This window comes from Poromitra crassiceps, assembly GCF_964638095.1.
Source record: "Poromitra crassiceps genome assembly, chromosome: 5".
Lineage (NCBI taxonomy): Eukaryota > Metazoa > Chordata > Actinopteri > Beryciformes > Melamphaidae > Poromitra > Poromitra crassiceps.
In genome coordinates, this window is record NC_139642.1 from 61,638,382 (window position 1) to 61,652,960 (window position 14,579).

At 46.8% G+C, this 14,579-nt stretch overlaps 1 protein-coding gene across 3 annotated transcripts in view; it reads left to right on the plus strand.

The window, feature by feature from the left end:
• tpst1 (tyrosylprotein sulfotransferase 1) overlaps positions 1–14,579 on the plus strand; it is a 101,644-nt gene that overhangs the window by 14,003 nt on the left and 73,062 nt on the right. The window contains exon 2 of one of the 3 annotated variants that reach the window (XM_083637005.1): positions 8,580–8,722. The exons of the other annotated variants lie outside the window; for them this stretch is intronic. The gene's annotated coding sequence lies outside the window, so the exon portion shown is untranslated. The remainder of the gene's footprint in view (positions 1–8,579; positions 8,723–14,579) is intronic. 3 annotated transcript variants of the gene reach the window in all.

Consider the following 14,579-nt stretch of genomic DNA (forward strand, 5'->3'; position numbering starts at 1 on the left):
CTGCTGGTGTGTGAACCCAAGCGTTAGGCTAACGAGCTCTGCTGGTGTGTGAACCCAAGCGTTAGGCTAACTAGCTCTGCTGGTGTCTGAACCCAAGCGTTAGGCTAACTAGCTCTGCTGGTGTGTGAACCCAAGCATTAGGCTAACTAGCTCTGCTGGTGTGTGAACCCAAGCGTTAGGCTAACTAGCTCTGCTGGTGTGTGAACCCAAGCGTTAGGCTAACTAGCTCTGCTGGTGTGTGAACCCAAGCGTTAGGCTAACTAGCTCTGCTGGTGTGTGAACCCAAGCGTTGGGCTAACTAGCTCTGCTGGTGTGTGAACCCAAGCGTTAGGCTAACTAGCTCTGCTGGTGTGTGAACCCAAGCGTTAGGCTAACTAGCTCTTCTGGTGTCTGAACCCAAGCGTTAGGCTAACTAGCTCTGCTGGTGTGTGAACCCAAGCGTTAGGCTAACTAGCTCTGCTGGTGTGTGAACCCAAGCGTTAGGCTAACTAGCTCTGCTGGTGTGTGAACCCAAGCGTTAGGCTAACTAGCTCTGCTGGTGTGTGAACCCAAGCGTTAGGCTAACTAGCTCTTCTGGTGTGTGAACCCAAGCGTTAGGCTAACTAGCTCTTCTGGTGTGTGAACCCAAGCGTTAGGCTAACTAGCTCTGCTGGTGTGTGAACCCAAGCGTTAGGCTAACGAGCCCTGCTGGTGTGTGAACCCAAGCGTTAGGCTAACTAGCTCTGCTGGTGTGTGAACCCAAGCGTTAGGCTAACGAGCTCTGCTGGTGTGTGAACCCAAGCGTTAGGCTAACTAGCTCTGCTGGTGTGTGAACCCAAGCGTTAGGCTAACTAGCTCTGCTGGTGTGTGAACCCAAGCGTTAGGCTAACTAGCTCTGCTGGTGTGTGAACCCAAGCGTTAGGCTAACTAGCTCTGCTGGTGTGTGAACCCAAGCGTTAGGCTAACTAGCTCTGCTGGTGTGTGAACCCAAGCGTTAGGCTAACGAGCTCTGCTGGTGTGTGAACCCAAGCGTTAGGCTAACTAGCTCTGCTGGTGTCTGAACCCAAGCGTTAGGCTAACTAGCTCTGCTGGTGTGTGAACCCAAGCAGTAGGCTAACTAGCTCTGCTGGTGTGTGAACCCAAGCGTTAGGCTAACTAGCTCTGCTGGTGTGTGAACCCAAGCGTTAGGCTAACTAGCTCTGCTGGTGTGTGAACCCAAGCGTTAGGCTAACTAGCTCTGCTGGTGTGTGAACCCAAGCGTTGGGCTAACTAGCTCTGCTGGTGTGTGAACCCAAGCGTTAGGCTAACGAGCTCTGCTGGTGTGTGAACCCAAGCGTTAGGCTAACTAGCTCTGCTGGTGTGTGAACCCAAGCGTTAGGCTAACTAGCTCTTCTGGTGTCTGAACCCAAGCATTAGGCTAACTAGCTCTGCTGGTGTGTGAACCCAATCGTTAGGCTAACTAGCTCTGCTGGTGTGTGAACCCAAGCGTTAGGCTAACTAGCTCTGCTGGTGTGTGAACCCAAGCGTTAGGCTAACTAGCTCTGCTGGTGTGTGAACCCAAGCGTTAGGCTAACTAGCTCTGCTGGTGTGTGAACCCAAGCGTTAGGCTAACTAGCTCTGCTGGTGTGTGAACCCAAGCGTTAGGCTGACTAGCTCTGCTGGTGTGTGAACCCAAGCGTTAGGCTAACTAGCTCTGCTGGTGTGTGAACCCAAGCGTTAGGCTAACTAGCTCTGCTGGTGTGTGAACCCAAGCGTTAGGCTAACTAGCTCTGCTGGTGTGTGAACCCAAGCGTTAGGCTAACTAGCTCTGCTGGTGTGTGAACCCAAGCGTTAGGCTAACTAGCTCTGCTGGTGTGTGAACCCAAGCGTTAGGCTAACGAGCTCATTGTGAATATGATGCAACTCGAGTAAGACAAAATGTTGTTTTGCCAGCACAGGCCCAGAGATTAAACAAACCTTAAACGAACCTGAAAGTAGACGTTTAACCACAGGCCGGTGTGACTTGTCTGAAGAAAGGTCAGAGTATTTTCTTCTATAATGGTTCACCATCTATTGTGAGCACACAAACCTGCCCCCTGCAGGTTGTACACAGTGTGACAGACACAAACCTGCCCCCTGCAGGTTGTACACAGTGTGACAGATGCATAAGCGAATGAAATCCCTCGGGAAGCCAAAGGTTGACACAAGGTTTGTCTACGTAACGGGGGGGAGGGGGACTGTATTTGCCCCCTCATCTCTAGTTTCTTTGTCCTGTAGTCCCTGCAGATGATGCCTGCAGGCAGCAGAACAGTAGGCATGTTTGTCCTGTAGTCCCTGAGATGCTTCTAATGAAGAGACAGGGGTATGGAGTAGGGCTGCACGATTAATCGTATTTTCATCCTTCATCGCGATATGAAAATGCGCGATGAACACATCGCAAAAGTCACGTGTTATCGCAATAAAAAAATAATAATCGTTGGAATTGAGAATCGATTCTGGAATCGGATCATGACCCCAGGAATCGGAATCGGGATCGGATCGTGGCTTAGCCGGATCGGAGCACCCCTATTCATATTTTTGTTTATAGCATTTTGTTATTTATCGCAGGTCATATCGTCATCGCAATATTGAACAGTGTTATCGCACATCGCAGCTTTTCTTCATATCGTGCAGCCCTAGTATGGAGGCTGTACCTCGCCAGATTAACACAGACTTTTGTTTGACTTTTTTTGCCACAGGGTGTCACCAATGAGTTGACGTTAAACTGAGCGGACTTCTTTCTGTGGAGTGATATGACTGGACGTGGCCTCTGGTCTGATATACCTAGCAGCGTATTCAACACGTCTGTGTAATAAACCATTTGAAGGTATACTGCGTTATCAAGCAACCATGGTTATATTGTACCGTTAGCTTTGCCTGTAATACCGTGCGTGCCCACCATACGTTGCACAATAAGCACTTCGCCACACGCCAGACCAATGTGTAAACAATCTCATATACTTTGATGGACCAATGGTACGTTTAATAAAAAAAAGGGGGCGGGGTAATACCGTGGAATACCATATAGTGATATTTTGGTAGTTAGCGTACACTACAGTACTGTGACATGTCTGTTGTTACATCCCTAGTTGGATCAGGATTGTCCTCCAAAGTTCTGACTGAATTTCCCCTGCTGTTACGGTCGTTGCTCCACCCCCTCTGCCGATCTGGGGAGAGTTGTAGACTAGCACCATGCTTCCTCCGATACATGTGCTGTCGCCAGCCGCTTCTTTTCACCTGACAGTGAGGAGTTTCACCGGCAGGACGTGGGAGGATCACACTATAGAGCTGAGACGCTAAACAGAGCGTGGGCTCTGCTTTTGACGCAGCCAGGCTGGAGGTGAAATGCTCTCTGATGGTACCGCATGATTTACGCGTGATTTCCGGTAGGTCCTGCAGGGGGCAGAGGTCACGCCCAGGTTAATTGTTGCTGGTTGATCCAGCTGCTGTGTGGACATGTCGGAATGTGTCCGATCACGGGGCTTAAACAGACCACTAGATGAAGCCTGGGTCTCTCTTCAAACTCCTTATTACAACTGCACCCTCATGGCTACAGTGACCCTGGCCCCTTCTCAATACCAAGAAAGAATGCATTCTTGTGTTCTTGGGGAGAACGTTCTTGGAAGAATGAACTCGCTAGGTCACAAGGCAAGCCAGCACACATAACGCTGTTGGCAGTCTGAGACGATGCGTTCTTGAGGGTATTGCGCAATACCAGCTCAGAGGCCACCTGCAGTACTACAGCACACAAAGCTCAGCTGATTTTGTTGCTCCGTTTTTCGCCATAAATGTTTGTAAAGTGGCAAGTATTTAAACGTACTACCCTGCTTGTAGGCATCAAAAGTCATCAGAAATTAATTTAATTAATTTAATTAATTTAATTAAGTTAATTAAGTTAATTAAGTTAATTAAGTTAATTAAGTTAAATAAAACTTTAAATTGTAAAAAAAACTTCCCAGGGCTTATGGCGTCTTCTCTGCTGAGTTCTGCCTCTGCTTATGCCGAAATGAATGCTGGGAGCCTTGCCAAGTTGACACATGTCACCAACCAGAGCATCCTCTGTCAAGAACACATCCGTGAATTTTAAGCGTTCTTGGCGAAATGTGAACTTTGCATTGGAACAGTGATGACGTTTCACAGGGACACAAGAACACACAAGAACACACAAGAACCCTTATTGAGAGACGGTTCTTGTCTTAACGATACCATCATGATTACTCACCTTGATCACTGGTCTAAATGAATTTCAGAAAAAAATCAAACAAATCAAACAAAAATAGAAGCTCACTTTACAGTATAGAGACACTGCGGAGCGCATCATCATTCAGAAACCACGCCCAAAACAGGGGCAAACAACGCCCCCCCCCCCCCCATCCTGGCGTTCTCCTATGTCGCGTGCATGGTCGTGTGTCACACAAAGATCATATATACGGAAGTTGAACACTCCAACTTACTTCCTTGACAGCTAGAGCCACATTTTTCTTCTCACCAATTCTCAATGGCTTCCTTGTTTTGCTCAGGAGTACAAAAAAACTTTAACTGGCGATTTTTTACATTTGTTGTCTGCGCAGCCCCAACACACAACAGCTTTTAGCTATGTTTAATTCAAGGAAAATGACGCTGGTGTGTGGGAGTGAATGGAGCGTGATATAGAGTAGAAATTGACACCCAAAAGGTAAACCATTTGAACATCACTAGTGATCAAAAAAGATGGAGCCAGGAGTCAGAAGTCGTCTTAAATGAAGTATTTAACATAGATCTTGGCCAAGAGATGCACTCTTGCATATTCACGAATGGATACACAGGCTTACATACAATAAACAGAAAGTCAAAGATACTTATAGGACACAGATCAGATGACATCTGTCTTGACGCACACTTGAAGGCTAATCTGTAGACTCAACCTATCTGTTATTCTGGCCCTCTAGACGGCATAGTGTCATGGTGACAGGACAGAGTGTGAGATAGAGAGGAGCTGCAAATATAAGGTACAGGTTATCTAAATATGATGCCTGTCTGTGTATGCACAATAACTATGTGTAACTTAAATTAAAATGTATATGAATATATTAATAACTAGTGATTGTCCAAATAAAGGCTAATGTGATTGAAATTATTCCCTATCAGAGCGCTTTCCCCCCGTGATGGGCGTGGCCTATTTCATGCAGTGTCTCAATAGGTTCGACCACTATTGAAGTTGCTAATAGCCAATATTTTGTGCTAATATCCGATATAGTAAGCATACTTTTCTTCTTGTCAGGCTGAAAAAGCTCCTCAGACAGTATGGGAAACTTGCAATATTAGGGCCCTTTAAAAGTTTTAAGTGAATCATTTAGAAAATAAATGTGTGCAGGTTTTACAGGCTGTTGATGGAAAAGGCTGACTGTGTGAAATGTCATAAAAATCCCAATATGAGCTGGAGACATGAGAAAAGCAATATGTCCACGCTTCAGCAGTCCCATTAGTGTAGAGAGAGGACAAGAACATCACTGCAACCTGGCTCTCCATGCACTCATCCTCCTGCTTTAGTCATGTCTTTGAGGTGATGCATCAATAACTCTTCAAATCTGCCTGGCATTTGTGCATGTCTGACATCAGACCCATTTACACCTATTTACACCTAGCATTCAAATGCAATCTGTGTTTAGATAGTAAACGATCTTGCCTTTGAGTTTACTAGCTGCGAGCTGTCAGAGAGGTACAAGAGAAGAGGTGTCACTCTGGTCTAAATGGATAGGCTAAGGCCTAGGGATGCACCGATTGCGATTTTGTTGGCCGATTCCGATTTCCGATTTTTGAATAGTCTGACTTGCCGATACCGATTTTTGCCGATTCCGATTTTTTTTCTAAGAACAATAATTGGCAGGTTATTTTTTAACTTTTTAACTTTGCTTTAATAGAAAATTAACATTCATGTCACATTTCTTATCATTTGCATGAGGTAGGACGATCTCATTCAAAAACATCTCAAAATAAAAGTGTTCCAGGTTACTGGACAGAGCTTTTCTTTTTTGTGTAAATACAATGAATATAAAACAATTAATTCCAGTATATCCCACAGCTATCATGCATTTACGGTACTTTTCCAAAAGAAAAAAGGTGCAACAGAACAGGGGCTTCAGATGGAAAGTAGCCTATGGCTAAATCTGTTACAAAGCTTATCTTCCCCTATGGGGTTTAATGTTTTTTTGTATAGGCCTATGTCCCTGCCAAATAAACTAATAAAATAAAATAAATAAACGTCAAAATGTTATCCATGGACAAGGAGTTTATAGCCTATAGCTCTGGAGCCCAGATACCTTCGAAGCCATGCCCACTCTACAGTTGTGGATTTGGCTGTTATTGAGTAGCCTAGATGAGGAAATGAGTTTGAGTTGACTCAGTTTGAATATCGTAGTTTACACACAGAGCGCGTTTTTTTAAATCCGCCATTCGAAAAAAAATCATCTCTCACAGAAAACCTTGCACATTGGTCCGATGTGTTTTATTATTATGTTTGTCCTTCTATTCGCAATACGAAACAAAAGTCCTCTCCTGGCTGTACACGTTAGGGTTAGGGTTACAACGTGACTGACGGATAGCAGCAGCAGCAGGCAGCGGTGATGTGGAGGCTGGTCGGGGAAGAGGGGACGGTGAGGTGAAGCGAGCCGCTCAGACTGGAGTGTACTGTGGACTCCAACCTACCCGGCGGCCCCTCCGCGGCTCCACACCGACGAAGACATGCTGTGGATGTGTGTACTGTGTAGTGGCAGCTTTTGTTTTGGCTGCAACTCATCCACTCTGTCTCGCTGCTTTTGGGTTCGCGCACGTCACTTGAAAATCGGCTCACAGAATCTGCATTTTAGAGTGACCGGTGCAGATCACCGATCGAGGCCGATCACGTGAAAATCGGCCATTTCCGGTCACGTGCCGATCGATCGGTGCATCCCTACTAAGGCCCTGTTTACACGGCAACGCTCCCTGCATAAAAGGGCATACTTTTTTTTGCGTTAGTGCCCTTTACACGGAAACAGCGTTCTTGCGGCTGGAAAACGCAAAAAAGTGAAAATGGGTTAGAGTGGAATTCTTTGATAACGCCGCCCTTATAGCCACTGATGTCATGGTTTAGACTTTAAAGCCACTGATATCATGGATTCTACAAGCTACATTAGAGGAAATGGGAAGAAGGAAGTTGTATATGTATATAATTAGAGTGAAAGCGCTTGCACTTTTATTCCAAGAACTTAGATTACGCTGATAAATGTGGAAGTGCGTTACGTGTGGAAGTGAAGTGTTCTAAAGTTGGTTTATTTGAATTCTTCCAGTCTCTCATAAGAGCTCCCAAAGTAAAAAAATAAAAAAATAAAATATGATTTCCCTTTGCTATGCCAGATACTTGAGACTTTACCCACTAATTATTGGAACAGTAGAAAAAATGCCAGACTGGCATTCCTATGGAGCAGTTCATGTCAGAACAGAGATGACTGAACTGAAGCAGTGGAAGAAACTATCCTCCTCACCAGAGTCAAGATGTTTGTCACTCCGGTTGCACTCGTGTGAAGCTCTTAGGCCAGGAGGCTCCACAGCACATCAATATAGCAAAGCAACACGTGATCAATATGAAACTTACTCATTATTAATATCGGTCATATTGCACTCCAAAATTGTACGAGGTTGTGTGTGTGTGCGTATTATGTGTGTGTGTGTGTGCGTGCGTGCGTATTGCGCGTGTGTGTGAGTTATTTGTTGAGGAGTCTTATGGTCTGTGGAAAGAAGGTATTTCTCAGCCAGGTGGTGCGTGTTTTGGTGGTCCTGTATCTCCTCAGGTATGGCCTCCAGCGAGCCCAGCCCCCTCACATGGTCTCTAGTGAGCCCCCTCACATGGTCTCCAGTGAGCCCCCTCACATGATCTCCAGCGAGCCTCTTCACATGGTCTGCAGCGGGGCCCCCTCACATGGTCTCCAGCGAGCCCCCTCACATGGTCTCTAGCGGGCCCCCTCACATGGTCTCTAGCGGGCCCCCTCACATGGTCTCTAGCGGGCCCCCTCACATGGTCTGCAGCGGGGCCCCCTCACATGGTCTCCAGCGAGCCCCCTCACAGGGTCTCCAGTGAGCCCCCTCACATGGTCTCTAGCGGGCCCCCTCACATGGTCTCTAGCGGGCCCCCTCACATGGTCTCCAGTGAGCCCCCTCACATGGTCTCTAGCGGGCCCCCTCACATGGTCTCTAGCGGGCCCCCTCACAGGGTCTCCAGTGAGCCCCCTCACATGGTCTCCAGTGAGCCCCCTCACATGGTCTCCAGCGGGCCCCCTCACATGGTCTCCAGTGAGCCCCCTCACATGGTCTCCAGCGGGCCCCCTCACATGGTCTCTAGCGGGCCCCCTCACATGGTCTCCAGCGGGCCCCCTCACCATGGTGTCCAGTGGGGTCTGGTTCGCGCAGCGCCTCCCTGGTTATTAAGTGTTGATGTGGTCTGGTTTCACCGTGGCTCCTCCGAGAGCAGCCCGGCCTCACTAACAGATCAATGGAGAGATGGCCTGCGAGGAGGATAGCATATCAGCACAGCCTCAATTAATTTAGCACAAACACTTTCTTTATTGCAGGCCGGTGAAAAGGTGTAACAGGACACCGCAGCTCAACCGCAGTTCTTCACAGCGCTTCACCTCGGAAAGTCCTCCTGGAGCTGGAGCCGCTGTCTACTTTCCCATCTCCTACAACTTGTAGAGCAAAACATCAGCAGTGCCAAGTATGATTGCTACATCCTGATGAAGGGGAAATCCACACATAAAAAAACACTTTTGGCGGTATATCCCGCATTTCTCGGCCGGTTTGTTGTTTGCTGGCAAATTAGACCTTTATCATTTTTGCAGCGACTTCCAGGGAGAAATCCGTCATCGCTTAGCTTGTGTACTTTATCCTTTTTGTTTGTTATATTCTGTCATGTCTGTCTGTAGCTTTCTGTGCCGCCGCCGCTCAAGAGGTTTACACTTTTTCCACAATTGTTTAAACACTAAAATAAATTAGAACTTGAATCACTGAAAACTGAAACTCCTGTACCAAATCCCTCAATCAAGTCTGCAAAATTGCAAGCACAATCAGTAGGCCAGTGCTACTCAAACAAGAGGCAGGAGGCAGAAGGCTTAAGCCCAATTGATGCTTCGTCTGCCGACAGAAATGAGGACTTGAGTCGACACTTTCAAGTGTCGGGGAGCAGCAGTGTCTGCTACCTGGTGAAATGTCTAGTGTCGCTGACTACGTCACGATGTGTCGCGCAAGTCTGATTGGCTATATAGACGGCACGCGCTTGACTTCCTTGTTTTGGTTTTCACTCGATTGAAATGAATGAACGTGTCCCCGCTATTTTTATCAGACTGTCCTTGATGTATGACTTCGTGAAAATCACAAAGAACATTGTGATCAATTTCCCAGAGAGAGAGGTGAGTTGTGTGTTGTTTATATGCGGCTGTAGCCAAGTACGTTACATCTTGCCTCCGAGGTGGTTTCACTGTGCGTTCCCTCTCTTCTCTTGGCTGTCTGCTTATAGTGTTCGAGCGTCACGTGACCGTTGAACGAGGCGAATGTTCACTGAAGTATAAATGCAACACCATGAGCGACACTTTCTGTTTCGTCTGCGACCATGTGCTGAGCAACACTTTGTAATAAGTATAAATTAAGCTTAACCCTTCAAATGCAAAAGGCATAATAAACCTACTGGTAATATATTCAGAGTAGTGTTTTGTGTTGAGATCTATTCATATGATGAAGATGTACACAATAGTGTGCGATGATTTTGATGCAAGAAGAAGACACCATTTTGGAAAGAGATAAAACCGTTTTGAATGCAGTGTTTGAGTTTGCCAGAGCTTTGTTGAGTTTAGCATTTTGTGTTTTGTGTTTTAGAGTTTTGAGAAAATGAGCCAAAGATTCAGAAGATGTGTGCAGTAAACAACTGTGAGAAAGGGTCTCATCTCAATGGGGACGTCCCTGGTTAAATAGAGGTTAAAAACACTGGTGGAAATGCATTGAACATCACACATTGACCATATCTAACGCTGCACGAGTATCCAAGCGTGGATTTCTTCTTGAAGGTTAGTGAAGGCAGTTCCCTCTCGTACGTCTTCCACTAATAGACTCAAGGTGTTGGCAGCTTCAACACTGAGTCACCAGGGAGAAGACACAGAGGTGTGAGGTGGGTGGGTGGGCTGAAACAAGAAGACAAAGCCCAGCCTATATACACCACAGAAGAACATTGTGGGAGCATTTATATTTAGTGTTTTGTACCGTAACAGCAGGGAGGGAGGCACTGCAGAAGATTTGTATTTAGTGTTTTGTACCGTAGGGCCAGTGTGTGTGGTTTAGTTAGGTCCAGTGTGTGTGGTTTAGTTAGGTTTAGTTAGGGCCAGTGTGTGCGGTTTAGTTAGGGCCAGTGTGTGTGGTTTAGTTAGGGCCAGTGTGTGTGGTTTAGTTAGGTTTAGTTAGGGCCAGTGTGTGCGGTTTAGTGTTTGTGGTTTAGTTAGGCCCAGTGTGTGTGGTTTAGTTAGGTCCAGTGTGTGTGGTTTAGTTAGGCCCAGTGTGTGTGGTTTAGTTAGGCCCAGTGTGTGTGGTTTAGTTAGGGCCAGTGTGTGTGGTTTAGTTAGGGCCAGTGTGTGTGGTTTAGTTAGGGCCAGTGTGTGTGGTTTAGTTAGGTTTAGTTAGGGCCAGTGTGTGCGGTTTAGTGTTTGTGGTTTAGTTAGGCCCAGTGTGTGTGGTTTAGTTAGGTCCAGTGTGTGTGGTTTAGTTAGGCCCAGTGTGTGTGGTTTAGTTAGGCCCAGTGTGTGTGGTTTAGTTAGGGCCAGTGTGTGTGGTTTAGTTAGGGCCAGTGTGTGTGGTTTAGTTAGGGCCAGTGTGTGTGGTTTAGTTAGGTTTAGTTAGGGCCAGTGTGTGCGGTTTAGTGTTTGTGGTTTAGTTAGGCCCAGTGTGTGTGGTTTAGTTAGGTCCAGTGTGTGTGGTTTAGTTAGGCCCAGTGTGTGTGGTTTAGTTAGGCCCAGTGTGTGTGGTTTAGTTAGGGCCAGTGTGTGTGGTTTAGTTAGGGCCAGTGTGTGTGGTTTAGTTAGGGCCAGTGTGTGTGGTTTAGTTAGGGCCAGTGTGTGTGGTTTAGTTAGGCCCAGTGTGTGTGGTTTAGTTAGGCCCAGTGTCTGTGGTTTAGTTAGGGCCAGTGTGTGTGGTTTAGTTAGGGTCAGTGTGTGTGGTTTAGTTAGGCCCAGTGTGTGTGGTTTAGTTAGGGCCAGTGTGTGTGGTTTAGTTAGGGCCAGTGTGTGTGGTTTAGTTAGGGCCAGTGTGTGCGGTTTAGTGTTTGTGGTTTAGTTAGGCCCAGTGTGTGTGGTTTAGTTAGGCCCAGTGTGTGTGGTTTAGTTAGGGCCAGTGTGTGTGGTTTAGTTAGGGCCAGTGTGTGTGGTTTAGTTAGGCCCAGTGTGTGTGGTTTAGTTAGGGTCAGTGGGTGTGGTTTAGTTGGGGCCAGTGTGTGTGGTTTAGTTAGGGCCAGTGTGTGTGGTTTAGTTAGGGCCAGTGTGTGTGGTTTAGTTAGGTCCAGTGTGTGTGGTTTAGTTAGGCCCAGTGTGTGTGGGTTAGTTAGGCCCAGTGTGTGTGGTTTAGTTAGGCCCAGTGTGTGTGGTTTAGTTAGGGCCAGTGTGTGTGGTTTAGTTAGGGCCAGTGTGTGTGGTTTAGTTAGGGCCAGTGTGTGTGGTTTAGTTAGGGCCAGTGTGTGTGGTTTAGTTAGGTCCAGTGTGTGTGGTTTAGTTAGGTTTAGTTAGGGCCAGTGTGTGCGGTTTAGTGTTTGTGGTTTAGTTAGGCCCAGTGTGTGTGGTTTAGTTAGGGCCAGTGTGTGTGGTTTAGTTAGGCCCAGTGTGTGTGGTTTAGTTAGGGCCAGTGTGTGTGGTTTAGTTAGGGCCAGTGTGTGTGGTTTAGTTAGGGCCAGTGTGTGTGATTTAGTTAGGGCCAGTGTGTGTGGTTTAGTTAGGCCCAGTGTGTGTGGTTTAGTTAGGCCCAGTGTCTGTGGTTTAGTTAGGGCCAGTGTGTGTGGTTTAGTTAGGGTCAGTGTGTGTGGTTTAGTTAGGCCCAGTGTGTGTGGTTTAGTTAGGGCCAGTGTGTGTGGTTTAGTTAGGGCCAGTGTGTGTGGTTTAGTTAGGGCCAGTGTGTGCGGTTTAGTGTTTGTGGTTTAGTTAGGCCCAGTGTGTGTGGTTTAGTTAGGCCCAGTGTGTGTGGTTTAGTTAGGGCCAGTGTGTGTGGTTTAGTTAGGGCCAGTGTGTGTGGTTTAGTTAGGCCCAGTGTGTGTGGTTTAGTTAGGGTCAGTGGGTGTGGTTTAGTTGGGGCCAGTGTGTGTGGTTTAGTTAGGGCCAGTGTGTGTGGTTTAGTTAGGGCCAGTGTGTGTGGTTTAGTTAGGTCCAGTGTGTGTGGTTTAGTTAGGCCCAGTGTGTGTGGTTTAGTTAGGCCCAGTGTGTGTGGTTTAGTTAGGCCCAGTGTGTGTGGTTTAGTTAGGGCCAGTGTGTGTGGTTTAGTTAGGCCCAGTGTTTGTGGTTTAGTTAGGCCCAGTATGTGTGGTTTAGTTAGGCCCAGTGTGTGCGGTTTAGTTAGGCCCAGTGTGTGTGGTTTAGTTAGGCCCAGTGTGTGTGGTTTAGTTAGGCCCAGTGTGTGTGGTTTAGTTAGGTCCAGTGTGTGCGGTTTAGTTAGGCCCAGTGTGTGTGGTTTAGTTAGGCCCAGTATGTGCGGTTTAGTTAGGCCCAGTATGTGTGGTTTAGTTAGGCCCAGTGTGTGTGGTTTAGTTAGGCCCAGTGTGTGTGGTTTAGTTAGGCCCAGTGTGTGTGGTTTAGTTAGGCCCAGTGTGTGTGGTTTAGTTAGGCCCAGTGTGTGTGGTTTAGTTAGGCCCAGTGTGTGTGGTTTAGTTAGGCCCAGTGTGTGTGTTTTAGTTAGGCCCAGTGTGTGTGGTTTAGTTACTTCTGGGATCTGCAGGGATGGAAAGTGCCTCGGTCAGCAGCTAAAGTAGACTGGGCTTGTGGAGGCAGAGAGGAGTTCTAAACATAACTCCACGTGAAGAAGCCTTTGAACCTTTGTCCTCAAACACACACACACACACACACACACACACACACACACACACACACACACACACACACACACACACACACACACACACACACACACAGTCCTAGGTCACTGGACCCCCACTCTGTAATAATGTCTTGTCTTGGCTAATGGTGAATGGAGCCTGTAATTACAGTGAGAACAGGGAAGAGAGGAAGAGAGGATGACATACTGTAGCGGTGGGTTCCAGCGGAGAGACAGAGAGCGATGCCATAAATATAAATACATTTTCAGAGGTGTGTGTGTGTGTGTGTGTGTGTGAGGTGTGTGTGTGTGTCAGCAGTTTGCCATTATGGAGTGTGTGTATTCCTGCTGCATTATAAACACACTGTGTGTCTGGGACTGCTGCCACCAGTGAGCCTACCTGCTACTGTATGCATTTAATTAGGCATGGGTCGGTTTGAAGATTTTGAAATCGGTTCGATATTCCCCCAAAAAACTTATCAAACCGGTAGATCGAATAAAAAAAAAAAAAAAAAATGTGTAGCCTATAAATGACTGTAATGCGACTGCAGTTGGTGGCAAGCTGGTATGCCAACCAGCACTAACACTGAATAAAAATAAGCAGAACCATTTAACTGTAACAACACACTGTTTTTATTTCTCATAACTATTCAGCTTAACTTTTCTTCAAACTAGGGATGCACGATAGTTATCGGACAGATACATATCGGACCCGATATCAACAATTATGACGTCATTCAGATAAATCCGATAACGTTATTAATAGCTCCGATAATATATAATATTTTTTTTTTGTCAAACAACTGCGGTGTGGGTGGATTGGGATGAGGGCGTTTGTTTTTTTGTAGGCCCCTCCCGTTTTACCAGTACAATGGTATCAGTGATTGTGTGTGGTTTAGGAAGGGGTTGTTTTTCCACAAATCCAGCGCTCCCTCTCTCCAGCGTGATGACGTAATGGCCTGAACGTCCCAGAACAGCAGTGCACGCTGGCTGAGCAACAGAGCATGGTAGGAGGGATACAACGAACGTGGCGTCGGTAGTTTGGGACTTTTTTAAAGTTTCTGAGGAAAGCGCTTCGCTTGCCATTTGCAATAAATGCAAGTCAGAAGTTCCACGAGGAGGGAAAAAGGCATCGAGCTACAACACATCCAACCATAAGTCACCTGAAACATCGCCATCGCTACGGTGGTGTGTTAAACGCATACGAGGAAGCGAAAGCGGCTCAAGAAGCTGTGAAGCCTAGGAAGGAACCGGCGGGGACTGTACCTATCGAGAAGGCGTTTGAAAAAATAAAGATGATTTTATTGTTAGCTCCGGTCCTATCTGTTGGAGCCCACCCTTCAGTTGAACCGTTGCCCACTTGAATACTGGAGGGGCAACCAGTCCCGTTACGAGCGACTGTCTCAGCTTGCTCGTAAATATCTGTCAGCACCATATCAGTGTTGACTCTGAACGCTTGTTTTCTGCCGCTGGAAACGTGATGACGGAGAAAAGAAACCGACTGCTATGCGATAAGGCAGAGA